The following is a 15,029-nucleotide window of genomic DNA, read 5'->3' as shown; positions in this document are numbered from 1 at the left end:
CCAGCCCTCTCTCCTTGACAAACCCAGACCTGAACGGTGCACTGCTAGCTGTCTAAATATTGACTAGAATTCAGCACCCACCTGGCCCTTATCTGTGACTTGGTTTAGTGAGTTCCTTGAGTGATGGTTCATGAACTCCCTATTCATACAATATATTCTTATCTCCAACTCTTAATTTCTGAAGAGATATTGTAGAAACAAAACAGTGGGTTCAAATTTATTCTAGATCCTACTTACAGAGAATCCCATATCTGAACAAAATTTTAAAGCTATTGTGACACTGATGATTGTATCTGGTATATCATTTTCTCCTGAAATATCTTCAGTACTATCATTTCAAATTCTAAACAATGACTTAGTCCAGAGGCTGAAGCAATCTAGCACTAGGGCAGGCAGAAGGAGAGAAATATATTTCCCGGTGCTCAATCAGCTTAGTAAGAATAAGCTTTACAGTTGCTGTTCATTGTCTATTTTTAGGCAAGCCTTTAGGCTACATGTCCCATTACTGTGGATACAAACATATGGCGAAACTAGTAAGAAAAAAAGTGACTCTATGCATAACAAATGAATCTGAAACCTTTGATAGTGAAGAGCCTTAAAATGATATTTTGCAGAGGTATGTAAGCCTGAAGCATGAGAATAGGAAAGGCTGCTTAGAGTTGTTAAATGCCAGGCAGGTTAAGATTTTGAGTTTAAAAACACAGATTCTACCAAAGTTAGCTATCTGAATACAAACTGCTGGTCTTGGTGACTTCATTTGTGTAATGAAGATAGTACCTGTTTATACAGTTATCATGGTAATAAATAAAATAATCTGGATGACAGTCAACAGTTAAATATTACTTATTTCTAATTATTTATTGTTTAAAATAATTTGATTCTTTTTTGAGCACAAGGAACAGTGTCCAGTGGTGGAAAGCAGCATCTATTTCTGTTGCCAACATGATTATTGAGCAAGTGAAATGTGGTTAGTGTAATTGAGGAATGAGTATTTTAGTTGTTTAATTTTAATTGAAAGTAAAGGCCACATGGACATATGACTAGAAGCAAGTATATGGTATAACACATCTCCAGACTTAAAATACGATGCTAATAGGGCAACCAAAGTGTTTTTCAGCAGGAAATGTTTAAGAATCTTAAGACTAATCTGCAAACATTCTTTTAGAACAGGAATTTCTTAAGCTGGAATCAATGGGCTCTGTGAATAGCGAAAATTCAATGAAAAGCATGTGAAGAATATTTTTCTGGTGAGAGGTGTCAAAAATATCATTGAATTTAAAAGAGACCATGTCTCACAAAATAACAAAATAATAAGTGAAATGTAGGAACATGCCTAAGTCCATTGAACTTTTCTAAGTTTAAAATGAAGATTATCTTGTTCGTAAGATGGAGGTACCTAATTGACAGCATAAGCACATGTAACTATAATTTTTTAACACTAAAATATGAGAAGAGACCCTCATTGGTGGCACAATGGGTTAGGATGCAGCACTGTAAGCTGAATTCACACACAGCGCTTCAGTGTGAATTCAATCCCTGGCCCCGGAGGTGACCCACATGGCACAGCAGACCTCTCCTGATCTGCCCGCTGCTTCCTTCAGCAGTGTACATCATTAATCTGCAAGTTTTGATCCCCACTCTGTCTCTAGTGAATCCTCTCACCACCCCTGCACCTCTGGTCTGTACCTCAGTTCTGTATGCATAAATAAGTAAATCTTTAAACCTTCACAGATGTATATGATTGCTCTTAGATCAAAGCTAGCACATTTTAACATACTTAACTACATCTTAATTATATATTTGATTATAATGAAAAAAATGAAAATTTCCTCTAAAACATTAAATAGTACAGAAGTTTTCTAACAGAAAATATGCTCTCCCTCCTCCTCTACTGCTTCTGTCCCCATTCCCTAGAGGTTACTATGTCAATAGTTTGGTAGACATTTCTCTAGATATATTGCTTTGTATCCACACATAAACTATACAAGTGTGTGCATTTATCTTTAAGGTATTTACTTCTGTTGTATAAGTTGTGGTAGGCTAAGTAATATTCCCAAAGATATTCACATCCTGGTCCCTGGAACCAGTGAATAAATTACCTTACAAGGCAAAAAAGATCTTCCAGGTGTGATTAAGTCAAGGATCTTCAGATAGGGAGATTATCCAGGAATATCAGAAAGATCTTGAGAAGAGGAAGTCTAGGGACCAGAGTTAGTAGTAGGAAATATTAAAATGGAAACAAGTGATTGGAAAGACACAAGAAGGAGTCATGAACCGAGGAGTGCAGGTAACCTCCAAAAATGGACAAAAGTCAAGAAATGGATTCTTTCCTGAAAATCTCCACTCTGTTAACACCTGAATTTTAAACTTCTGACCTCTAAAAATCTAAAAAAATAAGCATGTGTTATCTTAAGCCACAAGTTTACAGAAATATGTCACATCATCGATAGGAAACTGGTACATAATTGCATAGCTTAATTTTTTTTAGTTAGTATTAACCTGTGCATCCCTCCATGAAAGATATTAGTGCAGGTAGTACTACTTCACTCTAGAGTAGTTCTCTAGGATTTCAGTATGTGTTCCTTTTGTATCATCATATGTAACATATAAACACACATCCCTGGATAGGCATTGTAAAGCATTTGTCAGAATGTTTTATGGAATAGTTGACTTCAGAAAGGAACTGCTTGGTGAAAAGGCAAAGGCATAGATGGTAAATGTATTTTTATTAGAATATTTGACCCTCTCCTTGCAGTATGTCTGTTGGGGGAGACTGTGGTATCCTCCTGACCTGGTCATATGAACTGCTCTGGACAATAAAATGTCAGCAAAGGAGATGTGGATCCCAGTGAACAGGTACTTTAACCTAAGATAGAGACTGTATCAAAAACCTGAGTGCCACATGACCCACAATGGGTAAGTAGGGACATAAAAATATCAGACTCTGTGTCTGTAAATTATGGCAACTTGGACAATCTTGAACATTAGAGCATCTTCCCTAAACTACCTGCTACAATATGTGTATTAAAATGTTCATATTGCTACCAAATGTTCATATTGCTTTCTTTCTTAGGAGCTATACATGTCGACCAGCATTGTTTAAAGTGTTTTTTTTTTTTTCCAAATTCTTCATTGTGTGTGTGTGTGTGTGTGTGTGTGTAGTAATAATTTCCAACTTTTATATCTGCTTGGGAAGAAAATGGTATCTAATCATTGTAACCCATATTTCTCTGATTTCATGCATTCTCTGATTCTGTGTTTATTATGAAGTTACATTTCTTCTATAAAAGGTTTACACTTCTGTTGTCCATTTAGTTACTTGTCACTTTTCAGATAATTTTCTAAAGTGTTTATATATTATGGATATTGCTATTTTAGTTATTTGGTTATATTTTTAATGATTCTTTTGACTCTCTAATTTACAATGACTGCAGAAGTAATTAAACTAGTTCCTTGTTAATTGAAATATAATTTAACCCTTGTTAGCCATTACAGACAGTATGGACTAGTAAGAATGAATCACTTGAAATTTGGATTAGAACTGTTATTTCAACATCAGGTTTTTGAATGAAAACATCCAACAAAAATGCTTTGGGTAGACATATGATGAATCAAAGTGGAAAAATCATGACCAAAGATAACCAAAGGACAAAACATGAAGTAGCAAAGGTCAAAGTAAATGTATGAATTGTAAAATTATAATATCATAATAAATGTAATAAAAACAATAATGATGATGGTGACAATAATAATAATTTGGTTATACATCAACAGTCATGAAAATGCTTAAGACAAGTTTACCTATTGCACCTTTTCTCTAATTGGTGAACAATTTTTTAGTTAAATTCCTAGGGCTAGGATTTTAGAATTAAAGATGATCATAATCATATTACCTAAGGTGGTGAAAGCATGAAAATAACTAAGACATAGACATTATTCTGCTTATAATTAGACAATTTGGTTAAGTAAAATCTGACATATCAATAGACTGGAGTATAATGAAGCTGTTAAAAATTAATCAGTATAATGATGTGGAATCCTGAGCCAATCTGAATGTCATTTTTTTTTATTAAGCTCCTTCTGCCTAATCCAATGTTATACATTTTTATAGAAGTTTTCCCTCTTTTCTAACATTTACCAACATGCAGTATGTTTGCTACTTCCCTCTCTTAGCTTCAAGGTCACCAGAGCTAGATGTATGTTTCTGTTGTTGCTTTCTTTTTAGACAAACCATTCATGTTTTCTTATTTAAAATGTAGTTATCCACTTCTCCAATCAAAAACAGACAATTATGTGAAATTGTCATTACAACACAAGCAGAGTTTTATAGGCATTGTTTCAAATGATTTTTTACTAAAAAGTATTTTAGGCCCTCCCTGGTGGCGCAGCAGGTGAAAGCACAGCACTAAGAAGCTAAAGCCACTTCAGCATGAGTTTGTGCCCCACCCTGAATATGACCCACATGGCATGGCACAGCAGACCCCTCTAGACCCGCCCGCTGCTCCCCTCAGCAGTGTACTTCATCAGTTGACCTGTTCTCCACCCCACTCTGTCTCTGGTGAATCCTCTCACCGTCCCTGCACCTTTGGCCTATACCCCAGTTCTGTATGCATAAATAAATAAATCTTTATTTCAAAAAAAATGTATTTTAATGTATAATGTCTTAAAGAAAATTTATGTGATCCATATTTGCTTCTACACAGAGATAATTATGCTGTGATCTATTCTTTTCAAATTTCTATTTTCCTTTAACATTTTTGTGATAATACCTACACATTTTTTTTTCCTATTCGTCACATTTTCACTTGGAAGTTATTCTTAAACAATTTATTACTAAACCCAGACAAATAGTCTGACCCATGTGATCTGTAGCTCTCAAAGAAGGAGAGCCCAAGGCAGCACATTCAGAGAAGGTGAGGAACACAGACAAGGATCTTATTCATGGAATAGTAATAGCCTCTTAGGTGAAATTCAGTTTCTCTTCTTTTCAGGATGAATGCCTAAAAACTAACCCTAACATGCATATACAGGTAAAATTTTAAGAACATCTAGCTGAGTAGTAAATGAAAAGTTTTAGAAAGTGTTCCTGAAAGACAAATCTTAGAGAGAGGTGGCAGAACAAACTGTAGTGTTTATAGTGCTGTCTGGGTTAATCTGAGCTTAAGAAAGATGAAGATAAGGCATTTTACTTCTGTAAATTACAAGTGCAAAATACACAGTGGCAGAGGTGGGTGTCTCCCTAAATTATAGACTAAGATGATTTCCTATAAATAGAGAGTAAACCATCTACTTCTAATGATGAAAATGAAAGCTCCTGGTGAGAAGGAAACACAGTCTTACATTACAAATTTTTTGTGACCTAGTCTTCTCCTGTCTGGAATGGCAGTTACTCTACTCCCACCACCATCCACAAAGAACTCAATTCAATAGGAAGACAAGGTGCTCTTCAGAAACTACTGGGGACGTTCCAGTTAGGTGAAGTCAGTTATTCCTCCTGATAGGATTGCTTCATGGGTATTAAAACTAGAGTACTGTGGGGCCAAGTTACCTTAAGTGCTCTGTAAGTCCAAAAAGAAATGTAATCCACTAGTGCTGTTCAATAGATTTTTTGCAGTGAGGGGATTACTTTGTACCTTAGGGCCAAATGCCATGGTCACAAACTATCGATGACCACTAGGCTTTTATGCTTTAATTAAGATTAATGTGATTCATAAATTGTGTAATAAATGATTTTTTCTTATTATTTAAGTTCATTCTCTTGAAAAATAAATTTACATGAGGCTTGGGGTTATCATAATGGACAACCTAACTATAAGCAATGCCTTGGTGTTCATCACGTAACCCTGATCTAACCCAAAGTAGTTCCAGATAAACTGCTCAAATCAAATCAGAGTCCATGATGGTGTGATGGAGTTTAAGAGTAGAAAAGTTGGAAAGGAGGCACAAGACCAGAAACCCAGTCCATGTAATGCTGAGGGCTGAAGGCTGGAGTAGAAGTGACTAAAATAGTCACTAAACCAGCTATAGAAATAAAAAAAACCCTTAGGTGCCAACTTCTAAAGCAAATATCAGACTGCTATAGAGAGTATCACTAGGTGCAGACCAAAGTAAAGAAGATAAAGAGATTGAGGAACATTAGAGACTCTCTGGCCCTTTTCAAATTGTGCATAGTTAACAACTCCACAAAGAAATGAGCCCTCCCAAAGAGAAGACTGAATCAGTGCAATTTCTGCAGCAGTGTGGGGCAGCAGCCCCCCCCCCAAACCCCACCCCTGTGATTATGCTGATGCTCTTTTAGCAAACCCGCCTATGGGGAAGCTCTTTCTGCTGCCACATTTGTGCAAGCATTCTTTACCTTCGCTCCTTTTTATATTAAATCTGCCCTTTTGGATATAACTGAAGCCACTGTCTCATGGAAAAACTTGCCAGGGAAACTCACTGATGACACTGAACGGGAGCCCTGGTGAAAGTTTTCCCAGACTTAATCCAAGGACCCCGCACTCCAAACACAACATCTTTACAACTGACTTCAGTGACCTTTATCTGGTCTTTCCCACTGCTGCCCTGAATCAAGCTCATGTGAATAAAGAGCGTAATGATGGTGACAGACCTAAATAGGCATCGAGATGCCAAAATCTGCATGTATTAACTGTGCAAAGGGTATGTTTGAAAGGAGAAATTTTCATAAATCTAGTACTTTTCCATAATTTCATTTACCTACATAAATGTTCTCAAATTCTATAAATTAATGGCAAACTATGACTATTTGGTCTCTGATTATTATTGTTTGTTCAATGAAGCTAATGAAGCTAGCTATACCGGAATTTTGGAAATTTCATATATGAAAAAGAAAACTGAAGTCTTAAATCAGGTCTGAGTTATTAAATGCAAACAAATAGTCTGTGACCTGGGGATACATAGTCTAATGAAGCCATATCCCCCAAATCACTTGATTTCTTATCTCTCAGTGCAAGCTGATCAGACCTTTTACAGCCACTGATTTTGCTTCCTCCTTATCTTTTTTCCTTTGCTTAACTATCAAAATAAATGGAATCAAAGATTTGGTGTGAAATGATCAGTGAGATATAACCAAATGTACTACTGAGCTCTTAAGTAGTAGGGATGAACTTCAGGAAAACCTTTGAATGGATGAGAAATTAAGAAGGTCAAATTAAGCTCACTGAAAGGTCTATCTGCAGAGACATTGCTTCTTTGTACTTAATGATTTGCTCTAAGGGAAATGCAGCTCAGGGACCTTTCTTTTTCTTCGGCTTACTCTCTGCTGTCCAACAGGACTCAGCAGGTCTGAGTGTTGCAGGGACTTTTGTGGATGAAGTTGAGACTTTGGAAGGCTAGACTATTTTAAATGTAGTTTTCTTAGAACCTGAACCGATTAGGGGAGTAAATGAGAGACAAACTGCTGCAAGGTTCTGAATAGGAAATGATCTGTGAGTAAATTGAACAAGCTGGGACACAGTAAATATGCAATTAACATTCGTTTTGGCAAATCTGCACCTGTTAGAGCTGAAAATACAAAAGGAAACATAAAGGCAAATGACAGAAAAGACCTGTCAAATATCCTAGTATCAAAAAGACGCTAAACCCTATGCTTCCTGAAATCATGAGTATAAATTATAGGAAGCTTCCAAATTGGCCAGGCATCAAGAAAGATAATCTACAATGAAATCTTGTTTCAGCTACCTTTCACCACCTGATGAGTTGTAGCGGATTCAGTGCAGCTACTGTGTTTCAGATGATTGTTATCCTCAGGGATTCAGGTAAACTTGATAGCCCTTGTTAGGGGCATGATTGCTCACAGATAAAATGATTTAAGTGTTCCCTTCATTCCTTTTTCCACTTGCTGTCACCTTTCCATTTTGGAGGACCGCCCCTGCACCCCATCCTTACCATCCCGTAAAGACCCATGCTTTGGATTTCACTAGCTCTGCTGTCCAGGGATGTACACCATGACCCATAACTGTACATCCTTTTTCTTAGGATTCCTTCTATGTCATCTAAATCCTAAACATCTCTAATCTGTGGAATTTATGACTGATTTTTTAACTGGGCTTTCTAGAAATTGTCCCTTAAGACAAACATAAGATAAAAATATTTGGAAGCCCAGACCCATGACTGACCTTAATAAAGATATTCTAATGTAGGTGAGTATTTGGCTTTGTTAATGACATGAATTTGAGAAACAATTTTTGCATGAAGCTCTTTAGGATAGAAGGCTAATTGTAAAGAAACCAAGATAAAATGGTTTATAAGGAATTGTCTCTTCTAAAGATAACTTAGGCAATTAAACTTCTCTTTAAACCTGAAATTATTTATATATACTCATTCAAAAGATAGAAGAATGAGATGTAATTACCTTGTAAATCTCTGATTTAATACCATATATCCCACCTTAAACTCATGAGAATTTCGGTGTCCTGGGAAATTATAATGAATATTTTCTCTAGTCAATTAACTTTTAGGAAATTGTGTCTATTTATGCTATCCTTGAAAATTAATAATATAACCCTTGAAATTTGCAATCCCATACAGTTAATTTAACAAAGGACTCCTTTCTTCCACCAAGCACAGTTGGATAATTCTGATTGGATAATTCAGTTTGTGGAACAGCTTTATCTACTCTTGCTAGGGAATCATATTGATGAGCTAGAAAAATAGGACAATGAGATACTGAACCCAAATCTTTAGTCATCTAAATGCTCACTTCCTTCTTCTACTTTACCAACCCAATAAACAACTGCATTCCTAGCCTGAGCTTAGACGCCAGACGCCAGCAGCCTGGTTCACTGTCATGATTCACCTCCTGTACATCTTTTCTCACTTAGTGATACCACTTCCATTAGAAGGAAAGCATAAGTCAGTACTCACACATACCTGCCTAGGAATTTTTCACATGATCACAATGGAGCACAGCATAGGCATCCAGTACGAAGGGATGTGTGGTAAAAACAAGGTTAGATTTTTATTTTTTAGATTTATTTATTTATGCAGACAGAACTGGGATATAGGCCAGAAGTGCAGGGCAGTGAGAGGATTCACCAGAAACAGAGTGGGGAGCAGAACAAGCAGATCTACAATGTATACTGATGAAGGGAATAGTGGGTGGGTCAGGAGAGGTCTGCTGCGCCATGTGGGTCATCTCTGGGGCCTGGGAGTGAGCTCACTGTGACTAGCTTGGCAGTGCTGTGCTTAACCCTGTTGCAACAGCAAGGCAGGCCGAAGGCTGGATTCCTTTTTTCTCTTTTTTTTTTTTAATTTATTTTTGTATCATTGTTCATTTTGTGCCTCTATCCATCTTGGTTGTAATCCCTGAGGGCTTCCCACCACCAACTCATCTGTGTGCCATCACCATAGTCCTATGCACATTTCCAACCCCATCCCCCACTCAACCCCTATAAAATATCTGTGGTATATAGTTGTCTTTTATTTTTAGTTTTTTCTTTACTAGAATTGCTTTACCCTGCCCCCACACCCACCCACCCTTATGCCCCTGCTATGAGTGAAATCATCCAGTATTTTTTCTTTCTGGCTTATCTCACTAAGCATGATCCCTTCCAGCCCCATCCATGTTGCTGCAAAAAGCATGGGCTCATCTTTTTGGATTGCTGAGTAACATTCCATTGTGTATATGTACCATATCTTTTTAATCCAGTCATCTACTTTTGGGCATTTGGGTTGATGCCATGTCTTCCCTATTATAATAGAGCAGCAATAAACACAAGGGTGCAGGGTCCTTCTGAATCAATGTTTTTGTGTCCTTGGGTAAATACCTAGGAGTGGGATAGCATATGAAAAAATGTTCAACATCACTTGTAATAAGGGAGATGCAAATTAAAAACACAATGAGATACCACCTCACACCAGTGTGAATGTCATATTTTAAAACAACTAGCAACGACAAATGTTGGCGAGGATGTGGAGAAAAAGGAACTCACTTGCACTGCTGGTTGAATGCAAATGAGTACAACCACTATGGAAAGCTGTGAGGAGGTTTCTCAGACTGCTAAAAATGGAATGTCTATATTACCCAAGGCTAAATTCTTAATCAGTATTTGTCTCTGCAGCACCACGAAAACAGCCCTATAGAGACACATTTTGTTCTCCTACCTTAATTTTTAAAATTCATCTTAAAAATCTCTACAGACCATCCTGAATGATTTGCTTTCTGAAGTCAAATAGATCCTAAAGCATCATAGTCCTTTTCTTAAAATGTGATCTCCCAATCTTGGGGTGAAAGTTTATTATAATCTCCTACACTGAGGAAACATGAGGTTTTAGTAGTTAAATGTAGCAGCATTTTGTGGGAACCAGGAAATGTAATGAAGTAGAATTATAACTGAGGTATTGATGAAACAGGGAAACAGGAAGTTAGATCCAGGTTCATTGTGAAAAACACCTCTAAGCAAAGGGAGGTTGCAGATTATGGCTGAGGCTCTCGTTTCCTCCTCACTGGCCTCCCTAAATTCAGCCTTGGTGTCCTCTGCACTATTTCCCAATGAAAACCAGAGTTACCTTTTACTGTCTTACACTTTGCATTCTCCTTCCTTATAAATTACACTTTTTCTGGAAAGAACAAAGTTTTCAGATACATAAAAATCATTTACAATTTATCTCAGTGAATATTTTGTTTTTACACTAAAGCAAATGTCTCCTTAGCCTCTGATTAGTTTGCTAGGGCTGCCATAACAGGTACCACAAAATAAGTGTCTTAAAACAGAAGTATACTCTCTCACAGCTCTGGAGACTAAAAGTCTGAAATCAAGATAACAAGGTTGGTTTCTTCTGATGGCTTGGAGGGAATATAACTCCTTGGCTTCTAGAAGCATCAATCCAATCTCTGCCTCCATCTTCACTGATTTTTCTCTGGGTGATCAAAGGAATGGTCCTGTCCACTCTTCAGGAAATGATTCAGTGGGTCTTTTTTTTTTTTTTTAAGGTTTCCTCTCACGCCAGAGCTCCCTTCCCCTCTCTTCTAACTTTTAGCCTGATTTGGGGACCTGTCATACATGTCCCATATCACAGTATGTTTCTATGTAATTGAATGCTTCCCCAAGTCCCATGTTAGTTAGTCTCTCTGTGGAGTATCATTAAAAAAAAAAAAGCAAGCTCCCTTTTATCTGTGACTTGTAAAGAACATAACGTGAAAGCAGATCTGATTAAAAAGCAACCATTCTCCAATGCCTTCACCTGTTCAGCTTTGGTCTCATTCTCCAAAGTCTAGCAGGCCACTTGTTCAGCTCCCTAGCTCAGAAGGAATGAACCCCTCAGTAGTCAGAACAATGAGTCATCCCTTTGTCCAACATATTTTCTCTGTACCCATATTTATCATACAGATTTTCTAGTATTTGTTTATGCTTCTACTACAACAGGAATTTTTCAAACAATCATGTTAATAAATCATGTCCCCATCACACCTCTCTTAAAGTATTTATCATGTAATATATTATCACTCACTCCCAATGCATACTTTATCCCAATACTTTTACTCTTCATGTGGGAAAACTTTAAAGGCCATTAAATCTCTTCATAATTAATTTTAAAACTGAAATGTTTCAACCAATGCAAATCTAACCCTGAGTATAAAGCTGGTAATATTGGTAATATGCATTTATAATTTCATTTTTCACTTAACTCTGAAATCTATTATTACACTAATAAAATGTATAAAACTCCTTAACCAGCCAGGAACTTTGGGCAGCTGCAACATCAGCACTTGCCATCTCACAGTTATTCAGAGAGAGTGTAAATTAACGTGTAAAAAGAGTAACAAGTGCTGAGAAGCTATTTTTGCATAAAATCACAATATATGTTTAGATGAAGCAGTGTATTTCCATACAACACCTTGGGCTACAAGAACACATGTAGAGGTGTACACATCAAACCAATGTTGAGAAAACAGCATAGTATGAGGAGTAAGTAAACTGCTTGATAGTAACCTGCCCAAAGTTATTAATTAAGGTGCTCACACACACACCCCCAATCAGCAAAACTGGATGTAATGTTCTCTGTTGTATATAAAGTAAACCTGTCAAGGATAATACTTCTTTGGAGGAGGAGACAGGTGTCCTATATCACTGGGGCATGAACATAATGTAGAGAACTAACTAAAAGGTAGGTTGTATTACAATTTTTGTAGCGTGAATAAGCCTACAGTTCTATCCAAGACTGAATGAAAGAGATCTCATGACCAATAAGAGGAAAAAACAGAACTCATGACCAGGGCTCAAATTATACAAGAGAAAGGCTTGTGAACAAGTGTCAGTTAAATATCCTGGTGTCCAAGTTGCACCGTTAGGTAGTGAGGGGGCTGCAGCTGATGTCAGTTCAGCAGAGTCTCTGTTCTTGCCTTTCTGATCTTCTCTGACTCTATTTGGGAGCAAATGGGAATCGTTCAGTGTCAATATTGTTTTAAATCTCAGTCTCTCTAGGGCCACCTAGAGCCCCACCGTGCCACCACCTCCCTCCTACCATGCTCATGATGCTCTGGATTCCATTAAGCAACCCTTGTTGACTCTGTTCTAAGAGACCTTCCTTCTGACTTCTTTCATCCCTCCTACCATCATCCATTCCTGACATGTCTCCCACCCTTTATTCTTTTCCACCCATATAATATTTTTGCTTACTATAGATTACCAATTGTGCAGAACTTCTGCATAGCAATCTTTTATTTTTTTATCATTTTCATGCTAAATGGTTGCAGTTTATTTAAGAGATGGAATCCTGAAGACCACACTTAATTTGAAATGTGCATTTATAAAACTAATCCTGTCAAGTGATGGCACATCGCTCTGTTTACCAGTTAGAGTGGCACTGCCATGTGGCAGTCACAAAGTCAACACAACTCATTGGGCTTGCCAACTTTAGAATTTGTGATTCTTAAAAAAAAAAAATACTTTGAGACATTTACATAATTCTGTATTATGCTCATATAAATCAGACTTCATTCATATTTTAATTGTACAAATTTGGATTTGCATTTTCCACAATTATATTCATATGACTATTGTCACATGGTGGTAGAAGTATTCAATCCAGTGGTAAATTAAAGGGATAAAATGGAGTCTTGGAAGGACCTCAAGAAGGCCTAAAGGAGAGAGCTACACTATATCCACCTGTTTATCTGGAAAATGCTTAGTGCAGAAGATTATTGAAGCTCATGGTATGAATATGGGCATGACTTAGCAAGTGAGAAATTAAGACACACAACCTTCAGGACAACATACAAGAGGCAGGAGTCAAGGTGACTTTTGAGAGAAACAATCCCTATTTTTTATGTAAATCAATAGAAATGTTCTCTCATTCCAAAATTTTCAGGAGCTGCATTTTAAAGTTAGATTCCTTTCAGACACAAAAAAGATTGAGACTTCAGCTCCTCAAATGAGTAAACCTTCCTCCCTTGTCTTACACAAAAAGGGAAGGAGAACACAGAACAGTGGCTTGTGATGCCATGAGTATGCCACTCAGTGCCACTTGGCTTTTGTATAAGGAATTGTATTCATTATCTTGTAAGTTCTTCCTCCAAACTAACCACCACTCACCACAAATATATGACACGTAGAATTCCCCTTTTTGTTCTTTTCTACTATATAAGGAATACAGTTGATTCTAAACTTCATGAATAGTAAGGATTTTGTACTCTTTGCTCTTAAATCATCCCTAACTTTGATTCAAACTGTAAATTAGTATACATAACTAATTTATTTATAATAGCCTTATATTTATGAGTATAATAGTGAGACAAATAACTACAACACCCAGCTAAGTGCTGCATTTCAATACTTCATACCACTAATCTTCTTCACTATAGGATAGTCAAACAAGGATAAAATACAATAGGAGAAATCCATGAAGGAACTTTGGACAAAAAGAAAATTTTAGAAAGCCAGATCAGATATTTGCATTCTAGCACACAGTTAAGAAAACACAGTCTCATATTATTACCTCAAAACCATTTTTACTGTGATTCTATAAGGGATACCATTTGATAGCATTTTTTATCTTAACTGTAAATTTGGAGGAAACTCTACCAAGCCCAGAGAACTAGAAGGAAATAGGTTGTATGCAAATTCAAAGCTGAAATTCAAAACCCATTCTCCTTCCTCTAGATCACCCTGGCCTTTTAAGGACAAGGAAGATGAGGACAAAGAAGTACAAGAAGTAGGATGGTTCATATGGAAGAAACTGAATTATGAAAGGCACAATTTCTAGCATATGGTAAACTGGTGAGTTGAAAACTCAGTTCACCATATGGTAAACTGGTGAGCTGGAAAGCTAGTCATGATCAAGTCATAGGGTACATTTAACTTCACTGCTGAAGGAGGGCTATATTATCTACAAATATCATAAACCAATGTTTGTTGGATAGCTTACCATATTTAAGAAATTATCGTAGGCATGAAGGGGATGAAAAAAGAAAACAACCATTTCCATCAAGATGTTAACAAAATAGTGAAAAGGCAAATCTAGAAGTATTTACAATATGTTGGAGAAATTATTATAATGAGCAAAAGATGAAGTAACAGCCTAGGGGAATGATCTGCTAAGTCTAGCTTGAAATATTTTTGAACATGAGACAATATTACCCAGGCCACAACATGTGAAAAAAAATTGCAAGGAGCAAAGGTTGGAGGCATAGACATTAGTATTTGGTGGATCACATCACCCAAGAAAGATTTAAGGAGGGCCTTAGGAAGAGTTACAGTGGTGGAAATAGAAAATGGATGGATGAAACAGTACTGAAATTGTTTACGGGAAACCGAAAGAATTTGGATTTTCTGTAAGTGTGCAGTAAGTATAGAGAGAAAGAGGGAAACTAGAAAGTCGAGCATGAAGGGGGGCAGAATCTCAGCAAAGTGTAGGTACAGTGAAGAAAATAAGGAATTTGCTTCTGGATAGTGGTGAACTCAAGGCTGAAATTCCTCAAGTAGGAATTTTTAAGGGACATTTGAAAATGCTGATGTCGTATAGGAGGTAAGTTAAAAATGGAGATAACTACTTGAGTATCACAGTTA

This window comes from Condylura cristata, unplaced genomic scaffold (assembly GCF_000260355.1).
Source record: "Condylura cristata isolate star-nosed mole 26May11 unplaced genomic scaffold, ConCri1.0 scaffold00014, whole genome shotgun sequence".
NCBI lineage: Eukaryota > Metazoa > Chordata > Mammalia > Eulipotyphla > Talpidae > Condylura > Condylura cristata.
The sequence above is the reverse complement of the archived record's forward strand: the minus strand, read 5'-3'. Positions refer to the sequence as shown.